The 21939-nt window shown below is 34.9% G+C and overlaps 1 protein-coding gene across 3 annotated transcripts in view; it reads right to left on the bottom strand.

Moving 5' to 3' along the window:
* Positions 1 to 21939, bottom strand: part of LOC113056666 (low density lipoprotein receptor adapter protein 1-B-like) — a 41984-nt gene that overhangs the window by 18794 nt on the left and 1251 nt on the right. The window lies entirely within an intron of this gene.

The following is a 21939-nucleotide window of genomic DNA, read 5'->3' as shown; positions in this document are numbered from 1 at the left end:
ATAATGTGGTTAATTCAATTCTGTGTGAAAATGCTTCATGATTGTAAATTAAATCAAGTTCATAATTCAGATTCCATCAGAAATGTATATGCTTGCATTGTATATATGTTAGTCAAGGGTTTAAGTGCGTGAAACTAAAATAGATATTGATTATTGCTGATTTCATTAATCATTCATGGGTCTTTGGCTGAAGGGGGGGGGGGGGTGGTCTCTGAAACCCCCCTCAGAGATCAAGTGGCAATGTCACCACTATGAGAGTTCATTTGACTCCCCGAGTCCTTCATAACCCCACTGTGACAGATCAATGATCAAAACAGCACGGTTATAGCAGGTCTCATCAGAGCGCTGCTGATCATGGGCTAAACTGGGGTTTGTGATGCAGTAAGAAAACGATGAAGCTCTTTAAGAGCGTCTGTGTGAGCATGAGTGCCATCCGTCTCCATCACAGACAGACTGACGCTCTCATTGTGTGACAGACGCTTACTTTAACCCTCAATTAACCTGCATTATATAAGATAACTAAGGGACATGCATTCTGTTGATGGTATTTCACGCCTCACTGAGAAATGAAAGGGTTCATTTCAGTCTGTTCCCTGACACTGTGTATTTTGTACACAAAAATGGCATGAGACGACTGAAACTGCCGGTCACAATCTGAATGACTGAGATATGATAACATAAGTAAGCTCTTCAAGATAGTATTTTGGTCTTTATACTTTTCTACTAAATTTCAAGTTTAATTCAGTTGCTTAATTTGCCATTTGTATAATTATTTGTGAAATTTACTAACAATTCCTGAGTGAACATAGCTTCAAGTTCATTCTTATAGTTCTGCTTTATTTTTGATTGTTGAGCCACTTTTGCCGAAGACAAAAATTCAAACACCAAACACGTTTAATAATTTTTCATTTTAATATTTCTTCCCCCCAGGTAATCTATTATTGTGGTATAATTTTTTAGGATAAGTCTGCTTCTATGGACAGTCTGTCTAAACAGAACAAACCGGATGGTCACTTCGTCCTGTCTAAGTAGGCGTTTTAAGCCAAAATAAGGACCAGACTATAAGTAAGTAAGTAGTAAAAAGCCTGACTAATCTAAAGAAGTCCTAAAAGACTATTAATATTCAGTAATATCATTGATTAAACTGTGCTGACGCTATTGTATTACATTTGGACCCTTTCAACAGACTGTGATTATGCATTTATTAATACCATAAATCCCCCAAAGTCTTAACATATTCATTTTTTTTATGTACAATTACACTTTATTTTGTTTTCTTATAATTAACAATAACATTACAGTACATAAAACTAGTTGGCGCTGCTGCAGGATGGTTTCTAATCCAAAGGTGAAGGGAGTGATGGCAAATTTGACATTTTTCTGTCTTTTGATCAACATAATCAATCTCTTCATATTTTTTTTATTATCTTTCCTCCTATATATGTGTGTGTGCAACATTTAAACTGCTATTTTCTGTCTTGAACAAAGTGCTCTTTGTAAAAGTGGCTTGACTTGCCTATGTGAGACTTCGTTCCTGTTTTAAATGCTGCAGACTCAACTTTAAGTCTAACTGTATAGCTGAATTATTCTGCATCACTCAGTGCAGAGTCTCTCTCTCACACACACACACACACACAGTGAACAGTGATCCACCAGCCCTGTGTGTAAAGAAGTGCGGCCTGTAGCATGCTGGGATGCCTGTGATTGGTGAGGGTCGTCCTGCTCCACTGAACTTCAAAGAGCGGCAGGAAACAGAGCATATCTCACACAGAAACACAGACACACCCAGCAGAAAACCGCAAATGTGTGTGTGTGTGTGTGTTGTGTGTGTGTTGTGTGTGATGTGCGTGCGTGTGAGTGAGTGAGTGAGTGAGTGAGTGAGTGAGAGAGAGAGAGAGAGAGAGAGAGAGAGAGAGAGAGAGAGAGAGAGAGAGAGAGAGAGAGAGAGAGAGAGAGAGTGAAAAGTACAGAGCTGCTGGTGGTTATTAACACATTTTTTTTCTATTTTAAAATATATTCATTAAAACAATTATTGTTTTATCTATATATACAGTGGGGATCGAAAGTTTGGGCACCCTTTGCAGAATCTTTGACTGAGACTGAGGTTCTGTCTTTGCTCTCTCTCTCACATCAAAATCAACTGATCCTAAAGGACTGAGGACATTTGAGGGACTCAAACACAACTATTAAAAAAGATTCAAACATTCACTGATGCTCCAGAAGGAAACAAGATGCATTAAGAGCTGGGGGGTGAAAACTTTTGGATTTTGAAGATCAAGGTAAATTGTACTTAATTTGTGTACCGGGAAACATACAAGTATCTTGTGTTGCTTACGAAGGGCAGAACTAAATGGAAAAAAATTATTTTTCAACAAAATAAGACAAATTTGGCCATCTTCATCGTTTTCAAAAGTTTTCACCCCCCAGCTCTTAATGCATCTTGTTTCCTTCTGGAGCATCAGTGAATGTTTCAATCTTTTTTAATAGTTGTGTTTGAGTCCCTCAAATGTCCTCAGTGTGAAAAAATGCATCTCAAAATCATAAAGTCACTGCTGGAAAGGGTTCAAATATCTAAAGATGTTGGAAAACTGAAGAATCTGCAGGACCTTAAAGATTTTTCTGAAGAACGCTGCTCAGTTTAACTGTTCAGAACAAACAAGGGACTCATGCACAACCATCACAAAACAGAAAGACAGTCGAGGATCATCAGGTAACAGAACACAGTATTAAGAACCAAGGGTTCCCAAACTTTTGAGTGGGGTTATTTTAATACTTTCAGCATTTTTTTTGTCTTGTGGACTAAATGTTAATATCTTTTATGTACAAAATCTTACTCAGGAAAGTACTAAATAAAATATAACCTGCATTTAGTTATGATCTCTCTTATTTTTTTGAAAATCACTCATATTTTCACAGATTCTGCAAGGGGTGCCCAAACTTTCGATCCCCACTGTAGTAGTATACACTGTACATATACAAACGTTTTAGATCATAAATCATTCTTAAATGTTTTACATTTTAGAAAAAAATATATATATATGCAATTTTATAAACATCAAATGTTAATTGTTTTATATATAAATATTACATATTATTTATATATAAATATAAAATATTATGAAGATTGGCACTCTCCATCTTCAGTTCTGTCTTTGCTCTCTCCCTCACATCAAAATCAACTGATCCTAAAGGTCTGAAAATGGGAATTCATTTTTCACGTGGTGCATTGGGAAAATATTTTTTGCTGAATTACCGCTGGGTGTGAATTGCAGTCAAAAACATTTTGTATCTTCTCTTAGAACTTTTGACATGCATGCAGCGGACATAACTTTAAATAAATGCAAAAAAAAAAAAAACACTATCCTTATCATCATCATCAGTAGTCATCATTAAATCAACAGACTGACAGAGCCCTAAATAAAACTAAGCAGTGCTGTGATATCCAGAGCAGGACAGGACAGCAGTGATATGTCATAGTTAAAGAAAATGAACAGCAGAAACCCTCCAACTGTTGATAGGAAAGAGGAGAGGCAGAAGAGAGCAAGGAACGAGAGATGAAGAGGAGAAAGAGAGAAACTTGACAGGTGGAGTAGAGAGGAAACAGAAGTGAGATTAAAGAAATCAAGTCTGCCATGTTTACGGCTCCAATCATAAACAACCTTCAAAGGGGATCCACTGCATGTTTGTGTTCGGATGCATCTGCTAGAGAAACTGACTAATATTTCATAAAGCATCATCTCAAATATTCCCTATACCCAACACGATCATTAATACACAGCGCTCGGATGAACCGCAAACACTTCGGAGGAATGAGAGAGAAATGTTTCACATCAACACGGGTATCTTGGGTAATATTTACAATGATTTAAAAAGCACTTTTCATTTTGCCTTTTAAGTTTCCTAAAGAGTGTGTTATTAGTCGGGTTTTAAATCCCATCAATAACAAAAACATTATTAGATGCTGAATGCATTTTTGTAATTAGTTTAAAACTGTTCAGTGAATAAATTTGAATTTTCAAATTAAAAAAATAAATAAATATATGCTTTTTAATATTGAAAAAATTTTTTTTTACTAAAAATAATAATAACTAAAAATAAAATTCCCCTCAATTTGGTGTAATTAGCTGTTTCGTGAACTACTGCTTTTTCAAACGAGTAGCTTGACTGTAGTTTATACTGTAAATTATGCAGTTTGTAACCTGCAATGCTACGGTTTCAAAGAAGAGCTCTGAAACAGCTGAGCATGACAGATGTAGTTACTGTATCTGTGCAGGGTGTAAATACTGGTGGAAATGTGGGTCAGTGCTAGATAACATCTACACAAGAATTTCACTCCCATCCTCAAACCAGCAGCTGAAGTTCGACACTGAAACACTGGAAGCTTGAAACAGTGCTCAAGTTACGTTATCAGCCACTCATGATCACAAAATAAACCTCTGCACAAAACAGGTCAGAACATGTGACTTCATTCTACAGATAAAAGTCTGAAAAATATATTTCATGTTTTTGAAATAAGACCGCATTTATTTGCTCAAATATACAGAAATATTATGAAATATTATTTACATTTAAAATTACAGTTTTCTATTTTAATATATTTTAAAATGTAATTTATTCCTGTGATTCAAAGCTGAATTTTCAGCATCATTACTCCAGTCTTTCGTGTCACATGATCCTTCAGAAATCATTCTAATATGATGATCTGCTGCTCAAGAAACATTTCTGAATATTATCAGTGTTGAAAACAGTTAATGCTTATTTTTTTTATGGAAATCATGAAACACTACCACTCGAAACTTTAAAGTATGCAGAATTTAAAAATAAAACTAAGAATCATAATTATTTCAACGTTTCGGCTGCCAATGTAGTTTGTATTAAGTTATTAATTTTTAGTTTATTTGGTATTAGTTATTGTAGTAATTCAACTAAAAATTACCAAAAATTTGAAATGTTGCGTTTTTTTTGTTTTTTTATTTCAACTAATGACCATGTCTTTCATGGTTAATTTTTGTCAATAATAACCCCGTTTAAAAGGACTTGAGCAAACAATATCAAAATAAAAAAATGGAAAAACACTTAATATAGTAAAAATATTCCCAATATATTGGAATATAATTCAATTCCAGAACACCTGAGAAAGATTTCGCGCCAGATTTACTAACCGCTTGCGTTAGCGCAAATTGTCTTTTGGCGTTAAAATAGTACTGTCACGATTTACTAAAGACGCGCAGAGAAGAATTAGCGCTGAAAATGTGTGGACACAGTTAGTTTTGTGCCTGACCTTATTGAATATGCTTTTGCAAGAGTTTCCCTTTCAGACTCAAAATTTATGGGAGGACAGTATTAAAATGAATCATGCAACTCAATTTACTAACGTTTTCTTTTTGTCAAATATCTGGCTTTATCTTAAAGCAGGCCATAATTTGCGCTGCTCTTGATAGATTGTGCTGGTCATTATAGATATGATCTGTGTTCTTTAATGTGTATTTGTTAGTAAATCTCTAACGCTGATTTATCCGGTTTAGTAAATCTAGCCCTTAGCAGTCAGATTTAGGAACAGATATCTCAGATTTTAGTGGGTTGAGATGCAATAACACATACTTACTACATAGACCTAGGCTTCACCATCTTAATGAAAGTCAGGCTGCGATTAACATGGACAAATGGCTGCTTGGCTGGCACACCTTCTGGAAGTGTCCTAACATTTCTAATTACAGCCTCCCAATTTATCAGTCATTGTCAGGAAGGCCATTAAACTCCAATCCAGTTGGCAACTATCTCTGGTGTTAATGTAGTGCTATCAAATAATCAATACGATATGACTGCATCTCTTACACTCTTGAAACGAAGAGTGCTGTTGCTTAGCTGGAAGTCAAAAGAAAAAGAAGACACCTAATTTTTCTGCTTCGTCAGCATCTATCAGTTCTATCATTATGTGCCAAAACCAAATACAGAAGGTTTAATAAAAATTCCGTCTGAAATATGTCTGCACTCGCCCTTTTCGTTTCGTTTTGTAGCTGGCAGAATGAAGCCGCTCGTAAGCGTGTGCAGGTACATCATGAGCGAGTCCAGGTTCAGCAGGAACTAGCTGATGAAACCAGCAGAAAGCCCAGCGATCAGAGGCTGTCAGTCACAGAGACCCCAGAGAAACCCTGGAGCTATTCCACATCTCTCTAGGAAAACTCCTCCTGCCCTGTTCACTAGATTGGATTTGGATCTCTAAATGAGGGGTTTGCTGGAGATGTTGTTAGCGAGAGCGTCTCAGGCGCCATGTGGGACTCACAATAGACAATTTAAATCAGGTTGCACTGGGAAAGCAACGCCTGATTCGTGAACAAATTGTTCAGAGCTGCATTTCGCAAAAGCATTTTAAGACTAGATTTTAGGAGAGTAATTTTAGTATTATTTTATATAGCATTATTTTATAGTATTGATCCATTTTAAATTAGAATTTATTGTTAGATTGAAGTTTTGGTCATTTTGTTATGTGGTTTTGTCATTTTTATTGTTTTTTTTTTTTGGTTTAATAAAATTTCTATTTAGCTTTATTTTTATTTAGTACTATATTATTTTAGCACTATATTAGTACTTTAGATTAATTATTAGCTTTATTATTATTAGCTTTATTTTAATTAAACGAAAATAATTTGTAATCATTCCATTAGCTTCATTCCATTCCTCACACACTTTTACGATATGCTAAATTCTGTGATTTCCATTTAGAATTTTTATGGATACTTTCAAGAGTTTAATAAAATTTTAATGAATCAAAAAAATTGTCCAATCAATTCAATTCATAAAACATTTAAATATTTAAACAATTATATAATGTATAAACGTTTGCATTTTATGTATGCATGTATGTTTGTGTGTATTTTAGAAATTGTGTGTTAATTGTTCTGGATTCATGATTTAATACACATTTTTTATGAAAAATGTCAGTAACAAATGAATGCATAAAACATTAACAATTTTGTCATTTATTATTTTTATTATTATTACTTTGAGAAGTACATTCTACGGTACAATAGTAATATAATTCTGTTATTTTTTTTTTTGGACGGGTTGTTTTGAAGACCTTTGTGTTTCTGTATGTATTTTGGCCAGAAGGCGGCATCTTAGAAGGAACAGCCTTTGTCTACAATGCCTTAAAATTCTCCCTACATAGGCAGCTCACTAGGTTATGAAACAGAGCCCTTAATGTTCTCCGCTTCCACACTTCAAACATTAAATTCCGATCCAATTTCCTGGATCTCATTTCCAGGGTCAGGCCATTTCTCGAATGCACAGACAAGACATTTAATTCAAGGCTGATGTTTACATAAAGCTCTGAGTCAGTTTCCTGTGAGTGTCTCAGATGACACTGTAATCACTGACCTGTAATCACGTTCCCTACTGTCTGCGCCGACCCATCCATAAAGCGCCACCAGCGGCTTCTTGAGGATACGGCCTCAATGTAAGTCACAGAGCTGCTGAATCAACATCCTGACTGTCTGAGGTTTGCTCTGATTATAGCTCTCGCTGCGTGAGCTCAGGCTTTCCAAACGTGGATCTGCCGTCTCCTGAAGGACAGCTGAAAATAGCACTTAGATGGAGACAAGCTCCAGACTGTAAAAAGAGATGTATACACCCTCAAGGATTGTTTGGGAAAAGCTGTGTGAAAATTCACTGGTTATTAAACTTACAATGTGACACTTGTTGCAAAAATTACACGCTTCTACACAAATCTGACAACTAAAATACTAAAGATGATTTTTCAAAGGTGGAAATAAAAAAGATTAATGGAGTACATAATACTATTTTAGTCTTTTTCACATTAAATTGAATGCGTTACATGCAGTTTCACAAGTTTCACAAGTTCTAAAAAAATGACAATAAATTTGACACCATTTTTTTTTCCCCTTAAGTTTAGGCATGCCATAAGAAAGTAAAGAAATATTTTTTGGGTTCAATTTAAAGTCAATATGTGCAAAAAAAAGAGAGCGAAAAAGATTGAGGTTACAGTGGGGAACTAACAATGTAAGTAAATGTGGTCAATATGAGGAGGATTTAAAGGCAAAAATTAAAAGCTTTTAATTTAATAAACACACTTATTCACTTATATATTATACATTTATTCTGGAGGTCAACCAATAGAGGATTTTACCGATACAAATAGCTAGATTAATCCACACTGGCTGATAACTAATAAAATGGATACTGAATGAAATATTGCTTTACTATAAAAATAAAAATAAATACTGACCCATACTTTGTACATGAATAAAAATATCAATACTAATTATTATATTAATCATTAAAGTTAGTTGGTATTTTATTAACTAATAACAGAAGAAACTTTCAAATGCAAAAATGTATTATTAATAGTAAATTTTGATTATTAACACACTCTAACAAGGAACAATACTTACACAACTTTCATTAATTTTAATGTTACAAATGGAGTCTTCTTGTAAAGTTGTACCATTTCATTTCAACAGTCAGGCTTACAGATGGCCCTATTTAAATATCTTCACAAAGACCGTAGGATTGAAATTACATACAGATATTGTAATATTGTATGTGCACTCTCACACTTCAACTGCTTCTATTCTAGAACTATGATTATCTAATTAAAATAACAAAATATCTTATGCCGTGTTCACTGTACGAGTTAAGCCCCTATTTTCACTCGCCGACAGTTTTTGCGAAACTATGGAGAAACCTGTTTCTGCCACTGAATAAATGTGTTTTAAAAAAAGGTCATTGCAACTTTTTATCTCACAATTGTTTTTTTACAGAACTGCGAGATATAAAGTCAGAATTGTGAGATAAATTCAATCAAACGGCTTCCATATGACAAATGCCCCAAATTGGAGGCAAATCGGTGCTCATTCATAAGAGGAAAAATCATGCAGTGTGACTTGCAGATGCGTATCCCAAAGCCCATGAAATATTTGGCATGCTGAACATCTGGATCTGTCTGCAATTCAAAATTTTGCTGTATGAGTTCTGACTAAAAAATTCATCAGCGATGTCCTACAGCCAATGAGAGAGCAAGTCATTATGAACATTAACAAATATTTGAGACAAATATAATGTCATTTAATGGAAATCTATGTGAATGGTGCTCTGTGGCGTGGCAGGATTTTCTGTCAGCTGAATTTAAATCAGTGTCTGAAGTTTCCCGAGCTGTGCAGCGTGTAGCCTCACGTGTCAAAACAAACACCACGAGGTGTCAGATTAATCTGCAAAACCAAATACACTGGTCAAACCTTTCGTTTAATTATTTAAAATAATTCTAAAAAAAAAAAAATTACAGTCCAAGAGTTTGGGTTCTGCTATCATGGCAACAATGTTGTAAAAGTTGATAAAACTTTACGCAGGAATTGTTAGGAAGTGATTTATTTCACCTTGAAATCATGTTAACAAGCATATCTTTAACATCTTGTGGCTTTACTATTGAAACAGTGGGTATTTTTACAGACTGGCTTCATTTACATCCAATGTAAGTGCCTTTAAATCTAAATCTTTTTATTTATTTTTATTCTTGTTTTCTTTTATTTGAATTTTTTTTTTTACATTTTTGCTTTTCAAAGAAAGGAAGATTTCTTTGAACAACAAACAGATGGAAATGGGTGGTATATGATTAACCAAACACAGTCAGATGCACAAGGGCTAATGTGTATTATAAAATGAACATGTCTGATCAAAATAACATTCTAGTTCTCTGTCAGCATTGTCCTTTATAAAACTCAAAGAGTTCCTAAAATGTAATTATAATTGTGTCATGAAACTCAGAATTTTGAGAGCAAATGACAGTAACTGTAGAGAACCGAGTTATTGTGTATGAGCCCAACTAAAACAATCTCCCATTCACTGTACACAAACACAAAGAATGTTCAACTCAACACACACACACACACACACACTCTCTCATCATACCATGTCAAACACAATGCTGCTGTTCATCGAAACAACTGACACAAACAATACCACCAAAAAGCTACAATCCAAACCCACCAGAATCAGAAGATTAACCCTTCAAATCACCAACACCAGTTAGATTGTCCTGCTTTCACAAAACCTGCCAAAAAATGTCCAGGAAATTCCATTGAGGGAAAATGAGCATGGGTCTTTTTGATATTTTGTATAATTACTGTGACATTTTCATAACAACTAAGCTAATTTCACATTCAAATGCAGATGTATTTATTTGTTTTTAATAAAAACTATATTTTTTAATTTGTATATATATATATATATATATATATATATATATATTATATATTATATATATATATATATATATATATATATATATATATATATATATATATATATATATATATATATATAAAATAAAAACATTCGATATTTTAGGGCCGTTTAGATCTGTATTATTATTTTAACATTATCTTCAAAACAATTAAGCATTCTCTATTCAAATGCAAGATATTTATTTTTTAAATCATGTTAAATATATAAACAATAGGCTACTATTAATATAAAATAATAATATTATTATTTAAATAATATTTATTTATAGATCAAAATAAAGAAATTATAAAATGTGATTTAGTGCAGCATTTTTTAAACAACTAAGATATTATTAGTGTGACATTATTTTCAGAACAATTCTTTATCCAAATGCAAATTTATGTTTAACCATATTAATTATATATAAAATATTAATAATATAAAATAATACAAATATTTAAATAATATTTATACATAAAAAAAATTATTAAGTGCAATTTATGTATTTTAAGATATTTATTATTTATTTATAGTAATATTTTATTCAAATGCTGAATTTTCTTTTACACAATTCATAATTACATCAAAAATAGTAAACTTTATAGTTTTACAGTAAATAAAAGCATTATTCTGAGTTACTGAATTTAATCACTTTTTGATATGAAGTACAAATATTTAGTTACATTATGGCAATAAAAATTTGAGGAAACATGCTTAATTGTCAAAAGAAAAACAGTCCAATGAAAAAGCCTGACTTTCTTTCTTATTTTTCATTTCTTCTGTTGATTTGAGGCTGGATGTTTTCTCGAGGAGTGTCACTCTCTCACACAGACTGATGTGTAGGTGCTCATTGACGCAGTATTAGTTTCACACTAGTGCTGATCACAGCTGACTCAGTCCAGACCGTCACATCACATGACCACTGTATTTATCAGCAGAAACAGCCACGAGATATTCCTGTAGTACAGCACAACTCAAGCAAAACAACACTAACAACCATGCATCTTTGGCAATTAAACACGTTAACTAAACCACACAGACTTGTGGATTCTACAGTATCATCATAACCTCATGCAAGGCTGTTTTGTTCAAATCCATTTCTCTGTTGAGAAAATGAATGGGTCTGGAGCGTTACGCTCTACTGAGGAACACAGAGGCTGCTGGGACAGATCTGTGTGAACTCAAGTAGCACAGATCATGCCGTCTGGGACGGGAGAGAGATGGGGATGGCAGAATAGGAGGCATTGTTCAGTCAGCAGATAAAACAAGAGATGACAGAGCTGCAGAGGAGGAGGAGGAGGAGAGAGATCTCAGCCTGTCTCACACACACACACACACACACACACACACACACAAATGTGTATTTATGCTGAAAAAGGCCATAATAATGACTTGAATATGTATATGCAAATTCAACTTTAAAAGGTAATTGTGATGCGGATGAAGTCAAGAGGATCAGCGGAGACGAGGTGTGTGTGTGTGTGTGTGTGTGTCATGAGACCCCATAAATAACACCAAGCTTTAAAGAGATTTGAAGGGCTCGGCGCTGCTGTATTTAGCCTCAGGTTACACACACACACACACATCTACAGGTTGCAGAAGGACACAATCAACAGGCTCTCTGAGGATTGTGAAAGACCTGCTGCTTCTTCAATTTCTGAACTACACATTGGTAAATACACTTGTGGTTATTACAAGATGCTGACAAATCATCATTACTCACTCAGAGGACTGAACAATATCTAAAAACATTATATTGCAGTATTTTCCAGCCTCCTGACCATTTCCAATCTCAATATTTACGTACTTGTTCTGAAAAGGTCATTATTTCCCATCAAAGAAACAATCATTCTGACCAAAGAGGCAATGCTAAAAACGAGCAAATGTATTTTTTCTACACTTTTTTTCCTCTTACTATGAACATTCTGAAGAATTATGTTTAAATTCCACACAATATATCAATACATAAATGTTAAATAGTAATAAGAAGTCTCTTATGTTCACCAAGGTTGCATTTATTTGTAATGTCAACAGTTATTAGAATTTAAAATAGCGGTTTTCTATTTGGCTATATTGTAAAATGTAACTTATGACATGAGACAAAGAAATTATCATGAAACTTCTCTAATGATCCAATTGAAAGCACATTAAAATCATTAGGAGGATATTCACACCACCAGCAAAATAATCACGAATATATAATGAATGCTCAATACATCGCCCAGCCATACACACAGTCCTCTCATAACATCACTTAATCATGAGAAGTTTAAATGCCCATCAATTTCAAACTGCTTCCTTACAAAATCACTTTCTTAATCTCTTTCTGACCCTGATCTGCTTCCAATCTCCGGCCACACGAGCGTGAATATGACTGTGTGTGTGTGTGTGTGTGTGTGAGAACACTGAGATACTGAAGATGTCTGAGGTGGTAAATCTTGCGTATGTCTATATATATATATATATATATATATATATATATATATATATATATATATATATATATATATATATATATATAAAGGCACTCTATTTGAAAGCCGTTGAGTTTCCTGTTAATATCAAACTAAATTTTGTAAATACACATATTTCCAGTTGTCTGATTTCATTTAATATTCCACAGTTTTCATATTAGACATCCAATAATTTTGCAGCCAATATGAACTACTAAAAATACTTCAATATGAGTATAGTTTTTAGTATTTATTAGTAAAATTTACAAATGTAACTTCATAATCTAGTACCTTTGCCTTTTTTGTCAAATTTTCTGATACTTTTTTGCTTTAAATAAAGGTTTGTAATGTTGTGTGTGTAATGTCACCTCCAAGTTGGTTAGCTTGATGCTTTAACAAAGACTTTTTAAAATCCCTATGGGAAAAAATAATGGAAGAAATAATTCCCCAACAAACACAGCTGAAAAAAAAAGTGGATGGGAATCAATGCACTCTACTTAAAGATTCCATAGAAGAACCTTTTTGTCTAAATGGTTCCATTAAGAATCTTTAACATCTGAAGAACCTTTCTGTTTCACAAAACAAGGCTCTTCAGATTATAAAAAAAAACATAAGAAAGAGCTGGTTCTTTGTGGAAGCAAAAATGGTTCTTCTATGGCATCGCTGTGATGAAACTTTGAAGCACCTTTAAGAGTTTGAGTTGGCTGGAAGTCTGACTGAGTTTCATCTGCCCTTTCGAGTTCATTTCAGACACTCAGCCGACCACAAGAGAAGACTCTGCTATTTAAATCTGCTGTCTTGAGATGATCAGACGAACATACAGCATTGTGGGAAGATGGTTAACGGCACCGGAAATGACAGAGCTTTTCATTTACTCAACGATAAGCTTGCACAAGATTATTGAAACCAACTGCCACTAGCCTGCTGAGACTCTGTCCACAGACATGAATGCAACACAGGCTTCAAAAAATCTTCAAAATCTGGCCTTCCAAATATAATGCTCTATTGACATGACAGTTCCAGTAGGCAAAGTCAGACGCTCTGCTCAAATGACTAAAATAATTCAACATAAATAATTGTTTTGACTCACTGTGGTCTCTGATTTCTAAAAACGTCACTGGATTCATTACACTTGTCAAAAGAAGCAGCTTTCATTAAAGCGATAGTTCAGCCACAGATGAAATTCTGTCATTTACTCAACCTCATGCCATTTCAATTTTCAATTCAAACAAAAAAATAACAGAAACACAGACACTCACAGATAAAAGCAACTCGTTTCATCTCTTACTTAACGTTTAGTAAACAGCTTGTCATTGCAAAATGAGAAATGTGTAGTTTAACAAACAGACAAAGCCCAAAACGAAGGTCGCAAAACTATTTTGCATAAAATACTGACATTCACACAATAAATTAGTACATAAAATGGTTAAATTGATTAAAAGTACACACTCAAAACAATAATCTACTTCTGATTAGGGGTTGGGTATCGTTAAGGTTTTAACGGTATTACTATTCTTACCGATACTGCTTAACCGTCCGGTACTTTAACGGTATTCTTATCGGTACTTTGTGTTGTGTTACTTTGTGTTGTGTTAGGCAGTCGAAAACTTTATATTTCTGCTTGCAGTAGCTCTAAATTAATTTTAAAATCCACATACAGCTATCAGCTGTTCCTTCATCTTGGCTGAGCTTTCAATGTTGTTATGGAAAAGGTGAGGAAGTCACATGATCTGCGGTGCGCTTGCGGCATTCTGAAAAGTTGAGATGTTTTTAACTCGATGCGGTGCGGATGCGCCTGGAAAAAACAAGCTTGTCGCACCACGTGCACGTCGCAACCGATTCACTTCCATTATGAACCTGCATACCGCGCGCCTACATTTGAAATAATGCACTTGAATGCGCAAAGGACGCGTTATGTGAATGGCCCCTTATGTGTTTGTGTGCGCCGCTTTCGTTCTTGTTGTGGTGTGTGTGTGTGTGTGTGTGTGTGACACTAACAGACAGCCTCCGCGGCGCGCATGAGAGATCTCGCAGATCTCACAGACAAGCGTCTTAATAATATCGCAAATTAGAAATATTTGGTAAGACAAAATGTGCACAATAACATTATTAAGCAAATCTCTTCGCCATGGTCAATCTTTATTATTAAGCGGGAGTTTTCATACTGTTATGTCTGTGTGTGGGCCGCACTCGTTGTGGTGTGTGTGTCTGACAGACAGCCTCCGCGGCGCGCATCAGAGATCTCGCAGATCTCCCAGACAAACGTCTTAATATGATCGCACATTAGAAATGTTTGGTGATATAAAATATGTACGATAACTTTATTAAGCAAAAATACATAGTACACTCCAGGCCCCGAAAGCAGAACCGATAGCATCAGATCTTAGTGATACTATAGTCTTTCATAATTTAGCCACGGGGCCATTTTAATACCAAGTTTCAGGATCCCATCCGTACTTCTGATATTGCATTTTTTATTACTGTTAAAGACGGTAATACATATTAGTTTTAATTGTTTGATATAAAAATCTTTAATAAAATAAATCAGTTCTGCATATCACATAATCCACATTCAAACAAAACTTGCATACCCATAAATATTAATGCCTCAATAATCAAGTGCCTAAATTAATTATAAATTAGTGTATGTAATAACCATGCATATTGTTTTAACAGTTCTAAATATCACTTAATTCACACTGAAGCATAAAAAATTCCATAACCATATTAATGTCTATCAAGTGCCAAAAATTCAAAATCAAATTAAATTAATAACTTGATGTATAACAATGAACATTTTTTATGATTTAATAAAATGATTCAGTTCTACATATGAATTAATCCACATTCAAACATAAAATAGTCATCAACAATCAACTGTATATTTTTTGTGACCAATAAAAAGGGTTGATACTCCATAACCATAATAATATATATATTATTATGTTCTGAAATTAATTAATTAAATTGCTTAATGTATATTACTCGTTTAAAAAAATTATAATCCTTAAAATAAATCATTTCTACACCAAAAACTTAAACATATAAAAAAATATATTTTCTACGATCAACTAAGTGCATATTGCAAAACAAAAACAAAAATTAAATATTATGTGTATGTGACAAAATATCTATCAAGCTCCATAAAAAGCATCATAAAAGTAGTCCTGTATCAAAGTATCACCACACAACTATTGATATCACAGATGTTCTACTACATTTATTAGTCACAATAATCAGAACAAATGGGTTTCTGCTAAGTAATAGTTCATTAGCTTAGCTTTAGGCTGTTTTTATACTTTTGGTTTGAATATGACTCTTCTAATCTGAACTCAAAATCAGAACATTTAGTTTCAAAAATTATATTCTAGAACTTTTGATTAGAAATCCTAAATTCAAGCTCCAGGTGCCAAAAGTGGCCGAATAATCTCATGATACAGTTCTAATCTACAGTCCACTGCTGCTATCTAGAAATGCATCATGATTGGGTGCGTTTGGGGTAGAACTGACTGTGGCTTTCAGGCATCATGCTGTGAATCTGCTGTGGTGAGACACGTTTCCTGTTAAAACAGGCTCAAAAATAACAACTTCTGTCTGCTGCACCATTACTGCAGAGACTGATACGAGTAAGTGTCCTCAGAGCAGGTGAGCTGGAATCATGTGTGCAGAAAAATGTGTCCGTCTTGTGCAGGATGAGGACACGGACCATTAGTAACAAACCCTGACCCAGTCCACTATAAAAGTCACCATGGATACCAAAAGACAATCTGTCTTGGGTATGATGCTGCTTTCGGTTCATGTTGGAATGATCACGAGATAAGCACACAAAAAACACCCCAACGAAGAAAATAACGGGATATTTCAGATATTTTTCTAGGACTGGACATATATTGCTTATTATATTACTTCTATATATTGCTTTTATGTTTACTTATAACTGTTCATATTAAATGTATTTTACAAACATTTTTTACAATGTGTAGATAGATAGGAAGATAGATTTTACAAAATTTATACTAATACATCACACACAATACACACACACACACACACACACACACACACACACACACACACACACACACACATACATATATACATATATATATATATATATATATATATATTAGGGGTGTAACATACGTGTATTCGTACTGTACTGTTTTGGTACAGGGCTTTCGGTACGGTGCAAGTGTGTACCGAATGACGGAATGCAATATTAAGTACATTTTCGTGTTTCCAAACTAACATATTAAGTGGCGGACATCTCCGCGTTCAGCGCAAATCCTGCCCTGCAGCAGATTCTAAGGCCGGCGACACACTGGATGCGTGGTGCAAGCGTCTCAGCTGCGTGCCGTGTCTGTTTTTAATTCGGCTCCCATGTTAACAGGTTAGAGCTTGCAGACTGCCTGCGTGAGACGTGGAAAACGCGTGCATGCTAGAAATAGAACCGATGCCTATTTTTCACGCGACACGCAAGCGTGTTGGAAGCGTTTCCAGGCAAAATAGGAAAATATGTTTATTCATTTTGTACACAAATACATATTAATTCACAACATTTTGATATTTGAAAGTCTATAGGTTGACATAAATTCAGATATAAATGTAATTAAAAAAAAATAATAATAATTATCGATTTTCAAATATTGCACCTGTCAAACATAGTCCATTTTGCCATCAATACTGTTGACAGTGTCCTTTATCAGTAGGCGTAGGTGTAGGTGTGTAAAAAAAAGTTTATATTGTTGTCATGAAGACAAGAGCCTGGTCTGTCAGCGGCCTCCCTCTATTTCACCTACAGTAGCAACAGCGCGCCAGCACCGCGTCGATTCTGGTATGTAAAGACACAGAAAACGCGAGGGAGCCGACACGCTCCTGACACGCAGCAGAGACGCACAAATACAAATACATATTAATTCATAATTCATTCATTGAAAGTCTATAGGTTGACAAATTCAGATATAAATGTAATTTAAAAAAAAATAAATTAATAATTATCGATTTTCAAATATTGCACCTGTCAAACATAAGTCTATTTTGCCGCCAATACTGTTGACGATGTCCTTTATCAGTAGGCTTTATATTTATGCTCAACATGAAGTATAGATATTTTATACTTTCACCCTCCCGGTTATGTGCAATGGTTTCATCTTCACTTCCTTCCCCTAAACTGTTGGCATTTTTGAACGCGAACAGTGCTACTGATACTTTCTGCTCCACTCTAACATCTTGTTTAGACACTGTTTGCCCCTTATCTTCCAGGCCAGCCCGTTACACCCCTTCTGCCCCTTGGTTATCTGATGTTCTACGCAAACACCGTTCTAAGCTTAGAGCTTCTGAAAGGGTGTGGCGCAAGTCCAAAAATACTACTGACCTTATTGTGTATCAGTCACTCCTATCTTCTTTCTCTGCTAATGTCTCCTCTGCTAAAAGGACATACTACTATAACAAAATTAACAATTCTTCGAACTCTCGCATGCTTTTTAAAACATTTTCCTCACTTCTTTGTCCTCCTCCTCGCCCTCCTGCTTCCTCTCTAATAGCTGACGACTTTGCAACATTTTTCATTAATAAAATTAAACACATAAGTGCACAATTTTCCACACCATAATCATTCAAGCTCATATCACCAGCAAACTCATTTACATCCTTCTCTTCACTCTCTGAGACAGAAGTCTCAAAACTCATCCTTTCTAATCACCCTACTACTTGCCCGCTTGATCCTATTCCATCTCATCTCCTTCAAGCCATTTCTCCTGCAGTTGTACCTGCACTCACTCACATCATCAACACTTCCCTCCACACTGGTGTTTTCCCCTCATCATTTAGACAGGCATGTATAACTCCACTACTTAAGAAACCCAACCTCAACCCATCTCTTTTAGAGAACTACAGACCAGTTTCTCTTCTTCCTTTCATTGCAAAAACACTCGAAAGAGCTGTGTTCAAACAAGTCTCTACATTTCTCACACACAACAATCTCCTTGACAGCAACCAATCTGGCTTCAGAAGTGGACATTCAACTGAGACGGCCTTGCTCTCAGTTTTTGAAGCTCTAAGACTGGCAAGAGCAGAATCCAAATCTTCAGTACTTATCCTGCTTGATCTGTCCGCTGCTTTTGACACGGTTAATCACCAGATCCTCTTATCAACCCTACTGGCAAATGGCATCTCAGGAACCAAACTTCAATGGTTTGAGTCTTACCTATCAGATAGGTCATTCAAAGTATCTTGGAGAGGTGAGGTGTCCAAGTCTCAACATCTAACTACTGGGGTGCCTCAGGGCTCAGTTCTTGGACCTCTTCTCTTCTCTGTCTACATGGCATCATTAGGTTCTGTCATTCAGAAACATGGCTTTTCATACCACTGCTATGCTGATGACACTCAACTCTACCTTTTATTCCATCCTGATGATCCGACAATAGCTATTCGCATCTCAGCTTGTCTAACAGACATTTCTTCCTGGATGATGGACCATCACCTTCAACTCAACCTTGCCAAGACAGAACTGCTTGTGATTCCAGCAAACCCATCGTTCCATCACAATTTCACCATCAAGTTAGGCACATCAACCATAACTCCTTCAAAAACAGCCAGAAGCCTTGGAGTTATGATTGATGATCAGCTGACTTTCTCAGACCACATTGCTAAAACTGTCCGATCCTGCAGATTTGCTTTATTCAACATCAAGAAGATCAGGCCCTTTCTCTCGGAAAATGCTGCACAACTCCTTGTTCAAGCTCTTGTTCTGTCCAGGCTGGACTATTGCAATGCCCACTTGGCAGGTCTTCCAGCCAATTCTTTCAAACCTTTACAATTAATTCAGAACGCGGCAGCAAGATTAATGAGCCAAAAAGAATACACGTCACACCTCTGTTTATCAATTTGCAATGGCTACGAATAGCTGCTCGCATAAAATTCAAGGCATTGATGTTTGCCTACAAAACTATCACTGGCTCTGCACCCATTTACCTAAATTTGTTACTTCATACTTATGTGCCCTCTAGAAGCTTGTGTTCTGCATGTGAACGTTGCTTGATTGTGCCATCCCAATGAAGCACAGAGTCAGTTTTACGGACTTTTAAATGAAATGTTCCCTCCTGGTGGAATGACCTGCCCAACTCAATCCGAGCAGCTGAGTCCTTAGCCATCTTCAAGAATCGGCTTAAAACACATCTCTTCCATCTTTAATTGACCCTCTAACTTTATCACTCAATATTCTAATTCTATTCTTAAAAAATCTAACTACCTTTCTAATCTCTTTGTATTCTATTTTTCTTTTCATTTATTATGCAATTATATATATGTGTGTATGTGTAAAGACCTCTAACTAGCTTGCTCTATTCTTTTTTTAATTCTATCTGTTTTCTTTTTATTTATTATATTATTTAAAATCCCATGCTACGTGTACTGTGTTAACCTAACTGAGACTTGTTATAGCACTTATATATCATTGCTCTTTTTGTTGTTTTTGATTGCTTCCACTGTCCTCATCTTTAAGTCGTTTTGGATAAAAGCGTCTGCTAAATGAATAAATGTAATGTAATGTATATTGTTGTCATGAAGACAAGATCCTGGTCTATCGGCGGTCACCTACAGCAGCAGCAGGGCGTCAGCGCCGTGTCAGGCACGATTCTGGTGAAGCAGGCCTACAAGCTGGGATTGGTAATGCTACACTGTAATAATAGTTATTTATTTATATTTTTCATTATATTTTATTATATGAGATTGATTTGAGACTGAGAAAATTTTATTTAGTGGAGAACTTTGCAGCAGTATTTTATTTCTTATTCTATTGTTATTTTATATATATTTTATTAAAAGTATTTTTTTTAAAATGTATAGTAATAAACAACCTGCAGTTTAATGTTTGCATTTCTTTCCCTTACTGTAAAGAAAATGAACTGTGACTTTAAAACCGAGGTATGTACCGAACGTTTGGGTACCGTTACACCCCTAATATATATAAATAAACTGTATTTATATTTAATTATAAAGATTAATACACACACACATATACATATATATACACATACATATATATATATATATATATATATATGTATATGTGTATATATATGTATATACATAAATCACAATCTATATATCTAGTCTAATTATTTATAAAATATATTTTATTTATATGCCATTTATACTTATTTTAAATATTTAGAATATATTTTATAAATAATATACATACATTTTATGGATGGCGTGCATTCATGCAAGGCGTTCATTCATGCATGGCTTCGAAAAAAGCAGAACATGATAATTGACTGACGTGGTTAATTTAAACCATGTCAATACTGATCGTACTAGCATGGTCACCGATATATCATGCATGCCAAAGCCCAAACATGACAGTATGGTGAGATCAGTCTGACAGCTAAGCGTGTTTGTGGAGGGTTTTCCCATAAAAGCAAACAAAAAGGTCACCAGGCAGTTAAGCTTGTTATTGTGAACGCCACCGTGCAGCAGATGGACTGAACTCTGCTGTCTGTGAGACTTACACAGCGCATCTGAGATCAAACACACCTCTGGATACAGAAGAACACGAGCAGCTGAGACCAGCAGTGCACATGCTCAGAGATTTAAAGAAATACTTCACCCAAAAGACAAAAAGCTCTGCATTGACTCATCCTGGTATTGTTCTGAACCGCATTACTGCCTCTCTACAAGAACCAGAAATTGAGCAATATCTTGAAATGTCTTTAAACATATTGTCTGGCATTTTTGATATGAAAAGTGAATGGGGAATAGGGCTTTCAGGCTTCAAAAGCAGCATTAAAATGTGCATACATAATTTATAATATCATATCACATCTTAAAGCCACAGGAAAACTATGTGTGAGAAACAGGCCTAAATTTGAGTCCTTATTAACTTAAAAAAGCTATACAAAATTGCATTTTGATGCCACTCTCGTGTCCAAACACCACCTTTTTTTAAATTATCTTGACTTGAATTTCTTTGCCTCTCGAACTATATTTTTAAATGGTTTCAGGAGACTTGCAATGTAATGTGTAATAATAGTATGGACCGCTTTTATGGTTAGTTTTATCATTTTGGAGCTTGGTAGCTCCAGCCTCTATTCACTTTCATTAAATATCGAAAACAGCAGCCAACATTCTTCACTTGTTATAGTCCTCCAAAAAAAAACACAAAAACAAAAACAAAAAGAGAGCCAGGTTTGGAATAATTCCTTTGAGGGTGCGTTTTATTGCAGCTGAGACAACATTGCAATGAAAC

The sequence above is a fragment of the Carassius auratus genome, chromosome 38 (genome assembly GCF_003368295.1).
Source record: "Carassius auratus strain Wakin chromosome 38, ASM336829v1, whole genome shotgun sequence".
Taxonomy (NCBI): Eukaryota; Metazoa; Chordata; class Actinopteri; order Cypriniformes; family Cyprinidae; genus Carassius; species Carassius auratus.
Note: the sequence above shows the minus strand (reverse complement) of the source record. Positions and strands in the feature narration are given on the sequence as shown.